Source organism: Brachyhypopomus gauderio, unplaced genomic scaffold (genome assembly GCF_052324685.1).
Source record: "Brachyhypopomus gauderio isolate BG-103 unplaced genomic scaffold, BGAUD_0.2 sc762, whole genome shotgun sequence".
Lineage (NCBI taxonomy): Eukaryota > Metazoa > Chordata > Actinopteri > Gymnotiformes > Hypopomidae > Brachyhypopomus > Brachyhypopomus gauderio.
The window spans coordinates 1-12,500 of record NW_027507582.1 but is presented as its reverse complement, the minus strand read 5'-3'; the positions used below and the strand labels follow the sequence as shown (position 1 = coordinate 12,500).

The window sequence follows — 12,500 nt, the reverse complement described above, 5'->3', positions numbered from 1 at the left end:
CAATCACAGCTCTGGAGGTGGAGCATCGTGAGTGAGATGGTGTTCCTGCATTAGCTACAATCACAGCTCTGGAGGTGGAGCATCGTGAGTGAGATGGTGTTCCTGCGTTAGCTACAATCACAGCTCTGGAGGTGGAGCATCGTGAGTGAGATGGTGTTCCTGCGTTAGCTACAATCACAGCTCTGGAGGTGGAGCATCGTGAGTGAGATGGTGCTTCTGCGTTAGCTACAATCACAGCTCTGGAGGTGGAGCATCGTGAGTGAGATGGTGCTTCTGCGTTAGCTACAATCACAGCTCTGGAGGTGGAGCATCGTGAGTGAGATGGTGTTCCTGCGTTAGCTACAATCACAGCTCTGGAGGTGGAGCATCGTGAGTGAGATGGTGTTCCTGCGTTAGCTACAATCACAGCTCTGGAGGTGGAGCATCGTGAGTGAGATGGTGTTCCTGCGTTAGCTACAATCACAGCTCTGGAGGTGGAGCATCGTGAGTGAGATGGTGTTCCTGCGTTAGCTACAATCACAGCTCTGGAGGTGGAGCATCGTGAGTGAGATGGTGCTTCTGCGTTAGCTACAATCACAGCTCTGGAGGTGGAGCATTGTGAGTGAGATGGTGTTCCTGCGTTAGCTACAGTCACAGCTCTGGAGGTGGAGCATCGTGAGTGAGATGGTGTTCCTGCGTTAGCTACAATCACAGCTCTGGAGGTGGAGCATTGTGAGTGAGATGGTGCTTCTGTGTTAGCTACAATCACAGCTCTGGAGGTGGAGCATCGTGAGTGAGATGGTGTTCCTGCGTTAGCTACAATCACAGCTCTGGAGGTGGAGCATCGTGAGTGAGATGGTGCTTCTGTGTTAGCTACAATCACAGCTCTGGAGGTGGAGCATCGTGAGTGAGATGGTGTTCCTGCGTTAGCTACAATCACAGCTCTGGAGGTGGAGCATCGTGAGTGAGATGGTGTTCCTGCGTTAGCTACAATCACAGCTCTGGAGGTGGAGCATCGTGAGTGAGATGGTGTTCCTGCGTTAGCTACAATCACAGCTCTGGAGGTGGAGCATCGTGAGTGAGATGGTGTTCCTGCGTTAGCTACAATCACAGCTCTGGAGGTGGAGCATCGTGAGTGAGATGGTGTTCCTGCGTTAGCTACAATCACAGCTCTGGAGGTGGAGCATCGTGAGTGAGATGGTGTTCCTGCGTTAGCTACAATCACAGCTCTGGAGGTGGAGCATCGTGAGTGAGATGGTGCTTCTGCGTTAGCTACAATCACAGCTCTGGAGGTGGAGCATCGTGAGTGAGATGGTGCTTCTGCGTTAGCTACAATCACAGCTCTGGAGGTGGAGCATCGTGAGTGAGATGGTGTTCCTGCGTTAGCTACAATCACAGCTCTGGAGGTGGAGCATCGTGAGTGAGATGGTGTTCCTGCGTTAGCTACAATCACAGCTCTGGAGGTGGAGCATCGTGAGTGAGATGGTGTTCCTGCGTTAGCTACAATCACAGCTCTGGAGGTGGAGCATCGTGAGTGAGATGGTGTTCCTGCGTTAGCTACAATCACAGCTCTGGAGGTGGAGCATCGTGAGTGAGATGGTGTTCCTGCGTTAGCTACAATCACAGCTCTGGAGGTGGAGCATCGTGAGTGAGATGGTGTTCCTGCGTTAGCTACAATCACAGCTCTGGAGGTGGAGCATCGTGAGTGAGATGGTGTTCCTGCGTTAGCTACAATCACAGCTCTGGAGGTGGAGCATCGTGAGTGAGATGGTGCTTCTGCGTTAGCTACAATCACAGCTCTGGAGGTGGAGCATTGTGAGTGAGATGGTGTTCCTGCGTTAGCTACAGTCACAGCTCTGGAGGTGGAGCATCGTGAGTGAGATGGTGTTCCTGCGTTAGCTACAATCACAGCTCTGGAGGTGGAGCATTGTGAGTGAGATGGTGCTTCTGTGTTAGCTACAATCACAGCTCTGGAGGTGGAGCATCGTGAGTGAGATGGTGTTCCTGCGTTAGCTACAATCACAGCTCTGGAGGTGGAGCATCGTGAGTGAGATGGTGCTTCTGTGTTAGCTACAATCACAGCTCTGGAGGTGGAGCATCGTGAGTGAGATGGTGTTCCTGCGTTAGCTACAATCACAGCTCTGGAGGTGGAGCATCGTGAGTGAGATGGTGTTCCTGCGTTAGCTACAATCACAGCTCTGGAGGTGGAGCATCGTGAGTGAGATGGTGTTCCTGCGTTAGCTACAATCACAGCTCTGGAGGTGGAGCATCGTGAGTGAGATGGTGTTCCTGCGTTAGCTACAATCACAGCTCTGGAGGTGGAGCATCGTGAGTGAGATGGTGCTTCTGCGTTAGCTACAATCACAGCTCTGGAGGTGGAGCATCGTGAGTGAGATGGTGTTCCTGCGTTAGCTACAATCACAGCTCTGGAGGTGGAGCATCGTGAGTGAGATGGTGTTCCTGCGTTAGCTACAATCACAGCTCTGGAGGTGGAGCATCGTGAGTGAGATGGTGTTCCTGCGTTAGCTACAATCACAGCTCTGGAGGTGGAGCATCGTGAGTGAGATGGTGCTTCTGCGTTAGCTACAATCACAGCTCTGGAGGTGGAGCATCGTGAGTGAGATGGTGCTTCTGCGTTAGCTACAATCACAGCTCTGGAGGTGGAGCATCGTGAGTGAGATGGTGTTCCTGCGTTAGCTACAATCACAGCTCTGGAGGTGGAGCATCGTGAGTGAGATGGTGTTCCTGCGTTAGCTACAATCACAGCTCTGGAGGTGGAGCATCGTGAGTGAGATGGTGTTCCTGCGTTAGCTACAATCACAGCTCTGGAGGTGGAGCATCGTGAGTGAGATGGTGTTCCTGCGTTAGCTACAATCACAGCTCTGGAGGTGGAGCATCGTGAGTGAGATGGTGCTTCTGCGTTAGCTACAATCACAGCTCTGGAGGTGGAGCATCGTGAGTGAGATGGTGTTCCTGCGTTAGCTACAGTCACAGCTCTGGAGGTGGAGCATCGTGAGTGAGATGGTGTTCCTGCGTTAGCTACAATCACAGCTCTGGAGGTGGAGCATTGTGAGTGAGATGGTGCTTCTGTGTTAGCTACAATCACAGCTCTGGAGGTGGAGCATCGTGAGTGAGATGGTGTTCCTGCGTTAGCTACAATCACAGCTCTGGAGGTGGAGCATCGTGAGTGAGATGGTGCTTCTGCGTTAGCTACAATCACAGCTCTGGAGGTGGAGCATCGTGAGTGAGATGGTGTTCCTGCGTTAGCTACAATCACAGCTCTGGAGGTGAAGCATCGTGAGTGAGATGGTGTTCCTGCGTTAGCTACAATCACAGCTCTGGAGGTGGAGCATCGTGAGTGAGATGGTGTTCCTGCGTTAGCTACAATCACAGCTCTGGAGGTGGAGCATCGTGAGTGAGATGGTGTTCCTGCGTTAGCTACAATCACAGCTCTGGAGGTGGAGCATTGTGAGTGAGATGGTGTTCCTGCGTTAGCTACAATCACAGCTCTGGAGGTGGAGCATCGTGAGTGAGATGGTGTTCCTGCGTTAGCTACAATCACAGCTCTGGAGGTGGAGCATTGTGAGTGAGATGGTGCTTCTGTGTTAGCTACAATCACAGCTCTGGAGGTGGAGCATCGTGAGTGTGATGGTGTTCCTGCGTTAGCTACAATCACAGCTCTGGAGGTGGAGCATCGTGAGTGAGATGGTGCTTCTGCGTTAGCTACAATCACAGCTCTGGAGGTGGAGCATCGTGAGTGAGATGGTGTTCCTGCGTTAGCTACAATCACAGCTCTGGAGGTGCACAGCTGCTTTCAGACTCCCGTGAACTGGACACTCCATCTCTGACCACATACGAAATACAGGTGGGCAGGATATGCATAATTGCTTCAAATGAGGAGCCCTGGCAGGACTCACGGGTGAATAGCCACTGCGTGGGGGCGGAGTAATGTAGGCTGGGGGGAGGGCTTACAGGCGGTGACCCAATCCAACAATAGAGCATCACTGCAGTGCGAGGCACACGATTTAGTTTTTGTGCGCCACCAGTAAAATGAACCACAGCGGGTGAAACACAGCGGGTGAACCACAGCGGGGACGCAGGTGGTGACGTCACACGTGTTTACTTTTCTGAAGAGAAGGAAAGTGGTGATGTGTCTGCTCCGTCAACTTTCAAAAATGAACTCTTCCCTGTTGCTCTGTATACCTGTATACACCTTTTAATAATGCATGGGGTCCATTCTGGTTAAATGTCTGTCAAGTAACAGTTACAGCTGAGCAGATTTGAAAGCGGATGAATATTTCACAAGGCATAACGACGGCTTTCCTCAAGCATCAGAATCTCAGTCACAGGAACAAAGGCGGCCGTCGCCAGCCTGCGGAGGGCGTGCGCGCTTTCCTTCCCGCGCATCTTTGTGAAGAACAAACCTGCCAGCGTTTTATTCACCAAATCGCTTTTTGCTCAAGTGCACCGCACACCACAGAACACGATTATGAGAGAGCCGGGCGGCCCCCATCAGGGCGGAGGGCACACGGAGTGGTTGGCATAAAACACGAACAGATTACGTGCGTGTCCGTTTTATCCGGGCCTGAGACGGCTTGGCCACCAGGCCAGGGTACTGGTCCTGCAGGCTCGTGGTGGTGAGCGTAGCCCAAGGCCGGGGACCAGCCTCTCTCTCCGAGCACCTTGGGCCCGGTCGCTACCGGGAGCCCGGCCTGCACCACCACGACACAGAAGGAGGAGTGCGCACCACGACTCGTCTCCACGGAGAAAAGAGGCGTCGAGTCTTTTAGTCTCCTCCTCTTCATCAGGACAAAGGTCCTGCAGGATACCTTCACATGCAGCAATTATCCAGACCAAATCAATGGCAATTGTTTTCTGCCTTTAACCTTGCGAATAAATCAGGCTTCAGCTTGAAAGTGGTTAACGCTGCTCCTCTCGTACCTCAGACTTCAAGGTCATTATCTGATTTAGGCAAAGGGGGAAAAACATCATTTTTTCTCCTCTATTTTACTTTCTCTTTCTCTTTTTCCCTCTCCTTGCTGTTGAATGGCAACCCCTAATCAAGTCCCGACTGAAGCCCGATTTTAATCACTCTTCACACAGAGCTGCCAAATTCCTACAGGCAAATAGCCATGAAACATTTAGCAGCAATTCTTCACCTTGTAGTGTGCAGCTATTTGTTGTCCCGCTTAAATGTATAAAATAATATATTATTGAGTGGCTAGTGAGGAGGACGGCAGCCGAGAGGACGGTGTTGAGGGATTCCAAGGTCAGCCTGATTTGCCTCAGGACTAACCAATCAATATAATTTAGTCAATAACATCTTTATTATTACCACTGCAAGCAAAAATAATTTTGGGGTTGAAACATATTTTTCTCAGAATATTGCGCGGCATCATAGCATCATGAAATAATATAAAGTAGTATTTCTCAGAGGAAATATACTAGTTTCTCCTCCTAATCCAGAAGCGCTTTGAAGCACCTCTGTAGAAGTAGATGATGGACCTCTGTCTGAAACATCTTGTTCCTTTGGAAACTTTGTGTACTTCACTACAATTGTAAATATCTCTATGTAGAGAGAATGTCAAAATATACCATGCAGCAAAGCAGTTCTGAGTATAACACACTACAGGACGACTGCCTACCATTTTTTTTTTTTTTTTATAATAATAAAATATTTTTTTTTTACTTAAGAACCGTTTCCTCTACAGAGACCCATTTATGAATATGAAATGTCCATGTGCTGACAAAGCTGCATTTTGTTTCGGAATGACGGCCATTTTTCCACATTTTCTCCTCTTCAGTTGTCCAAGAACTGCTGTGGCTAACCGGGTTGCCATATCCTCTCCCTCCTCCCCCTCACAAGCAGCTCGCTCTTTAAGCTAGGGCCTCTCACTAGGGGCCAATTATATTATGGAGTAAGCATGCAAAGCTGTGTGCCAGTGGCCCCAGTGACGGTAGGGGTCCCTCTGTCCCAAATGCACGTCTGCATTAGGCATTTACAGGCTGGTACTGTAGCACCACCGGTGAAGGACACCAACATGCAATAAATATGGATGCAAAACAAAAATAATATTATAATAGTACATATAAAGGCACCGGCATCTTTCCCTATCCAGCGCCATAGAAGCGGAGCTTTACTAGCCTGTAAAACTGCTTTATCACCTGCCGGTTCTGGTAGAGGGGAGAACGGATCCCAGCCCCTTTACGTTAGGACCTGTGCATGGTTTGGACATGCAGACTGCTCGCTGTCCTTCTATAGTAACAGCACCTACTTTTCTTCCAAAAGAAGGATTTAATATTCTTGTTCTATAGCAAACAAAATATATTTTCAAAATAAAGACGACGCGGCTAAAAAAGATGCTCTTCGCAAGGCCTGTTGTTCGCCAGATCTGGTGCGTCATCAACTTCCACTCAGCCAATGCATTAAACTGTATATCTTGCTGTTAAAACCATAGATAATAGGAAAGACTGTTCTTGTTGTTCTTCCAGAATAAACCACAAGAGCTTACAGATGTCCAGCTACTGCTGTGACATATAGTAATTCAGCGAAAGTGCTCGGTGATCTCACTGGCCGTTTCTCCAGGCCCAGGTGAGTGCTTCATTCAGCAGTGAGGCGCAGGAGGACAGCAAGAAACACAGCCCTCATCTGACTAATGGCTCTGCGGTCAGTTACACTTTGGACTCGGCCCAGATAAGGAGAGAGAAAATCAACCACGATAGCAGAGGGTCTTACCATGGAAAATTCTTGCCTTAAAAATGTAGGGAAATAGCTATATATTTTATTGTTCTTCACAGAGGAATGCTTTTCTTTGGAAGTATTTTCTTCTCAAATCATGTTTGGTCAGTTCAGTAATTTTTCCTTTTCTACTAAATCAGTCACCGGGATGGAAGATGCTACTTTTCTAGATGGATTTAAATTCCTGCCCTTCGAACGCCGAGTGCAGGAGCTGGTAGACTTGACAGGATTTCCACTAGGAAAGACCAGACGTTCTACGCTTCCCGCCACACGCCAGACACACTCACACACTTTGACCCCAATAATTGTTCTATTGCTTAACCTTTGACACGGTTTATAGCTAACCAGTTAAGAGATGAATATTTAAGACAGTAAAAGATAAAGAAAAAGAAAGTAGGATATTTCTGTGCCAAGAGGATAGTTCTCAGACCCTCTTGTCCTCTGACGTTTCCGTGGCTTTTTTCTTCTTTTTTTAAATAATCATAATTCTAAACCGACTTTCACATAAAGAGGATATGAGGGTTGGGGGGAAAGGGACACCCACAGGGTGTGCAGGGAGTTTGGGGCAAATCCTTGTGGTAATAAGGCCTCGGAGAGTGTGGCCGGGGATACAGTGTTGAAGCTGTTTCAGTGAGCCGTGCACTAGTGAGGGAGCACCACCCAGAGAGACTTCTTTAATGGCCACTATTTCCTCTTTGTCCCCTCCCTCTCTCCAGACAGCAGGGGTTCTTAGAGCTCAGCAGCCTTCTGCTCCCCAAGCCAAGACCTTTACTGTACATGACACAACTACAGTGGCTTTGCATTAACACTCACACGTGCCCAAACACACACGGCAGACTAAGGTCCTGTAGCTCACCTAGTAAAGCAAGACAAGTGTGATGTGAACAGGAGCAGGGTCAAGGGTTTGATTCCCAGGGAACACACATATTGTTCAGCTGATAAATATGCAAGTCACATAAGGACGGCTACCAAGCGCTGAAGATGTACTGTTAGCTACCCCGGACCCAGAATGTTCAATGAATAATTATATTCATCAAAGAAACCTCAATGTGGAACGTACGGACACGCAGTGTAACTTCACCAAGACTCGAGTACGTTGGGGTTCCAAGAGCAGCACAATAAAAACCGAGTAGAACGTCAGTGAGACTGCAGCACAGTAGCGAGACGGAGCATGAAAACAGACCTGGTCAGAGGAACTTGCAAGAACAGCAGCAACCTTGTGGGCTTTGCCTTTCACAGCACATGTTCTCCTGGAAAGCTGCGATTCTCAGGAGAGCACACAACTTACCAGTCTTCAGGTTTTGTTGCTCTAACAAATCAGCAGTGATGAGAGGCATTTTTATTCGGTCTGCTATGAATGTTTCCCCAGGCCGGCAGGGAGCGGGCTACGAGCTAGCGGCTGAAGGTAGCTACACACCCTCAGCTGTCTAAACAAATCAGATTATTGATCGCTTAAGTGGAGCAAGCAATGGGTATTAAGGTGAGGGTTAGGTTTTCATTAGACAGCTGTCTTATTGCTTTTTATAATCTACAGTATAGTGTTTAATCCCATTGCTGGAACTCCACCACAGTGCATCTAGACCTAATTTAATACACTTTGTGCAGTGTACAGACTTGGGGAGGAAGGCTGGACACAAGTGCAGGAGATCATATAGTGATTTATTAACAGCCATGCGAGGATGACTACAATTAAGAAAATGTTAAACAAAGACAAACCAGACTAAAGAATGTAACCATCTACTAAATACACAAACTACAGACAATTTATTCAACAACCAGGATATATCAAATATACAGACAAACCAATGCAACAGAGGCAAACTTACAAATCAAAAAGGTGACTAAAACAAGCAAAGAACACGCCAGGTGGTGAAGAATAGACAGAACAGAACAACAGATTGGTAACTACACATAAAGACACAAACAAAACAACTAGACAGACCTAACTTTATGCAGAAACTAGAACAAAACAACCAGGGGCTACATGCAATGACCAGCAACATGACTGGTGAAACACAGAGTTTAAATGACAGAAACCAGGCTCTAACGAGACACAGGTGGAACTAATACACAGGGGCATGAAGGCAGACACAAAAGGAAATTCAAAATAAAAGTACACATACAAGGAAACCAGGAAATAAATCAAAACAAGAGGCGTGACGTAGGGACGAAGATGATGAGGAGGGGGTGACAGTGACATGCAGCCAGGGGTGTTAGTTATCTGAAGCAGCTCTTGAAGCATTATTAACATACACCAATGCCCTGCTTCATCCCCCTTAAAAAGGACCGTCAAATAAGGTTTGACATAACGTTTCCCCGCTGTAAGGGACTAGCTAATGATACCGGTAAACGCGGCACTTACCGTCGATCGAAAACCGAGGAAAGTTTTACAGATAACAAATCTCGAAGTGCCTGGCCTTGTCATTCTTACTGGGCACGAGAGGAAGAGTGGAAACAAGCCCGCATGTACTCTGTGTAACGCGGTCATCATGGTCTTTTTTGACAGTATCGTGTTGAATATAAAAGCTTGATTTGTGAATGCTGCGAACAAGACCTCACAGGCCTGGTGTCTGATCATTAGCTCCCGTCTTGTCTTGCTAGAACCAGACCGTCCCATTAACGTTTTGGTCCATTCCACCATGTGCATGTGCAGTCCGAGCATCCTGGTATGATCAGCACAAACTACTAATTAGAAATAAATCCGTGGGTGGTTCATTCTGTAACTGTTGACCTGTTTTCTTGTTCGTTACCATGATAATGGGGAAAGGATATATTACCCTTATTATAAAATTTAGTTAGACCTACTACTTTATACATTAATGGCAATTGCTAAATTACGCATCAAGACTGTTAAATATAACAGTCTAGAATATTAGTATTCAAATTTGGACCTTAAATCCAAATCCAGTCCTGGGTTTTGTAATCCTTCATAGTTGATGAAAGGGTTAATGATTGACATGCTTAGTCATCACATTTGACTCCTGGATAAATGGCGGGTGGAAACTCTGTTGGACCTGGACCTTGAGGACTGAGATTTGAACACCCATGATCTTGAATGATTTCATCTGACCAACTAATACACTGTTTCTGATTCAAGGTAAACGTTAAAGAAGAGTAAACCTGGTAGAGGAGAAAAGCTACAAAAAATTGATGAATGTTAAAAAATAAATTGGTTTAATGAATTGTTTAATGTTTGAACCTTAGGGTAGTCAATATCATGAATAATCATTTGTAATAAATTATTGATTGATCAAGAAAGAAAAAAAGTATCTAAAGATTTCCTGGCTGAATGCTTGAAGTCATAAAACAAACAGTGGAAAGGCAACTTTTAAAAGTAATACAGATGTATTTGTCATACAGTCCTCAGGTTCGCACAGCACCCAGTATCAGCACACAGGATGATTTGGTGACTGTTCCCATAGCAAACAGACAGGCAGTGCGTACACGGTGCTCTCTCAGTGTTCCTAACGGAAATCATCATATCATATCAATATCATAATACCGCTAACATCTCGTATATTAACAGGCTCCGTTCAGCACTAGGGCAGAATGAACATATAGTGTTGCGATCTGCAGAGTGATGTATGCCATCGACGTACGTGGCCCCTGCTTGGCTGAGACGTGTTTTCCCCTTCATCTGTTGGTGACAGCAACTGCGCTCTGGGTGTGAAGGGCGATATTGTAATACTCAACAGAGATCTTTAATAATGAAAGATGGCACTCCGTACAGTGTAAAAGGGTCCACTGCCTCCTCTGTCCACGTCCCCGTGTTCGGATTAGCTTAAAATAAAGGACAGTTCTACTGATGACATGTGTTAGCCTGGTGCGTACAAAATATATATCCCCCCACCCTCCTCTCACTGACGATGCTCCTCTGTCTTCTTCAAAGACCTCCAGAATACATTTGTGCATTGACACAGTGCTTCACTGGCACAACATTTCAACACAGCAGCGATGAATCATTCGTGGACTAATGTATTCAGGACAGGCGAGGACCAACTACTGCTATCAAAGGACTTGCTTGAATAACTGTAATAACTGGAAAATTATTTTGATAGCCTGAAACAATCTTATATATCACAGAACTTTATTAAAATAATATCAAATCAAATTAGCCTGTATCCCCATAATGAATTAAGTAACAGGTTACGCTGATATTAATCTCGACTAGCTCGCAGGCATTGCGGCAGGAGCATTTAATAAGCTGGTCCCTGTTGCTCTGAAGGGCTTGAAATCCTCGAGTACCAGTGCTTATTCAGGGAAAAATACATCAAAAGGCTCTCTCCCTCTCTAAATAATGTGCCCGTTTTCTCTGCCTTTGGTGAAATTATTCATAAGGAGAAAATCTTGGCGAAATCTCGGGAGGGTTCTGATTAGCAGCCGACCCATGGGGACGCTACGTATCCTAATCCCCTAAATGCCTCGCCCTCCCCCCCCCACCCTCGTGCCGGGGAGCACACCGAGCGGACCCTCAAATAATAATATAATCATGTTTTCTTATGGCGCCGTGGAGCGGGCGGGCCAGGCAGCGTCACTGCGGGCCTCCCCAGCCCTGGTGCAGCTGTCTGGGCTTGCGCACGTATGGGCTCCGGCCTGACTCTCCAGACCCCCCAGCTCTTCTCTCTCTCCCTCTCTCCCTCTCTCCCTTTGCCACTTGGATACTGTCCATTTTCGGGGCTAAGAACCTGCTGGAGGCTCTTTAAATTTTTTAATAGAGCCCAGATGAAGCAGTGCTGGGGAGAGGAGAAGACAGCTCGTGTCAGTTTTTCCCCCGGCTCCCAGAGGGCCAGTAGCCCTGTAATGATCTGGTAAGGCTACAGATTAAAGTCGAGCTGGAGTCCAAGAAAGAGGGGGGAAAGAGAGCTGCCAGTTGCTCTTCACTCTCTCTCTCTCTCACGCCCCCTGTCTCTCTCTCTCTCTCTCTCTCTCTCTCTCTCTCTCTCTCTCTCTCTCTTTTGTCCTTACCTCTTTCTCCCACTCTGCAGCCCTGGTTGGGGTTCAGTGTTTGCTCTGTGCTGGGGGAGGGAGAGAGGGAGTGAGGGAGGTGAAAGGAGGAGTGTAGGGGATGAGGGTGCACTGAGTGTGGGAGAGCCTGGTCACAATGCCACCACCATACTCTTCTCTTCCCCTGTTTTCTTTTCTTTTTCTTTTCCTGTCTACTTCCCCTAGCACTTTTTGTCCGTTTTTAGTCCATTATCTTACCCACTTTAACACCCCCCACCCCACATACCCCCCCCCCCCCCCATGACTCGCCTCTCGCTGCCCCCCAGTCTGCCTGGCTTGTTGTGTTACCCAGCAAACCGCGCTACATAACCATCCTCCAGGGTGGACACTAAATCTTTTGATGCAGGCGGAGCAGCGATAACATCTGAACTAGGGGAGTCTTCCCAGGGCATGCTTGACAGATGTAGCAGGGCCTTTTAGGATTTAGTGTTAGAGCGTATCTATTACAGGCACTGCGGCAGGGCTCGGCAGGGCTCGGCAGGCCCGCCTGGTAATCTCCCATGAATTTCTGTCCAACTTATCACAGACCCGGGACAGGTTTGTGCAGGAACCGGAATCGCTGGATCTCCTCTCCCAAAGACACAGCAGACAGACCAGGCCTTTGAACTCTGCCTCGCCACAGATATGAAGGACATAAACAGTGCTCATGTAAAAATGAGAACAACAAGGCCCGTGTTCATGAGACGCAGGCACACGCCGAACACGCTGCTTATGTTTGTGCATAAATTTGCGATGTTAGTGGCAAATATTTAGAGGACTTTTACAAGTACATAAAACA

At 47.5% G+C, this 12,500-nt stretch overlaps 1 long non-coding RNA gene across 1 annotated transcript in view; it reads right to left on the bottom strand.

Moving 5' to 3' along the window:
- LOC143507934 (uncharacterized) overlaps window positions 1-8,173 on the bottom strand; it is a 12,637-nt gene extending 4,464 nt beyond the window's left edge. The window contains exon 1 of the long non-coding RNA XR_013129028.1: window positions 8,007-8,173. This is a non-coding gene — a long non-coding RNA (uncharacterized LOC143507934). The remainder of the gene's footprint in view (window positions 1-8,006) is intronic.
- Between the last annotated feature and the right edge of the window lie 4,327 nt (window positions 8,174-12,500).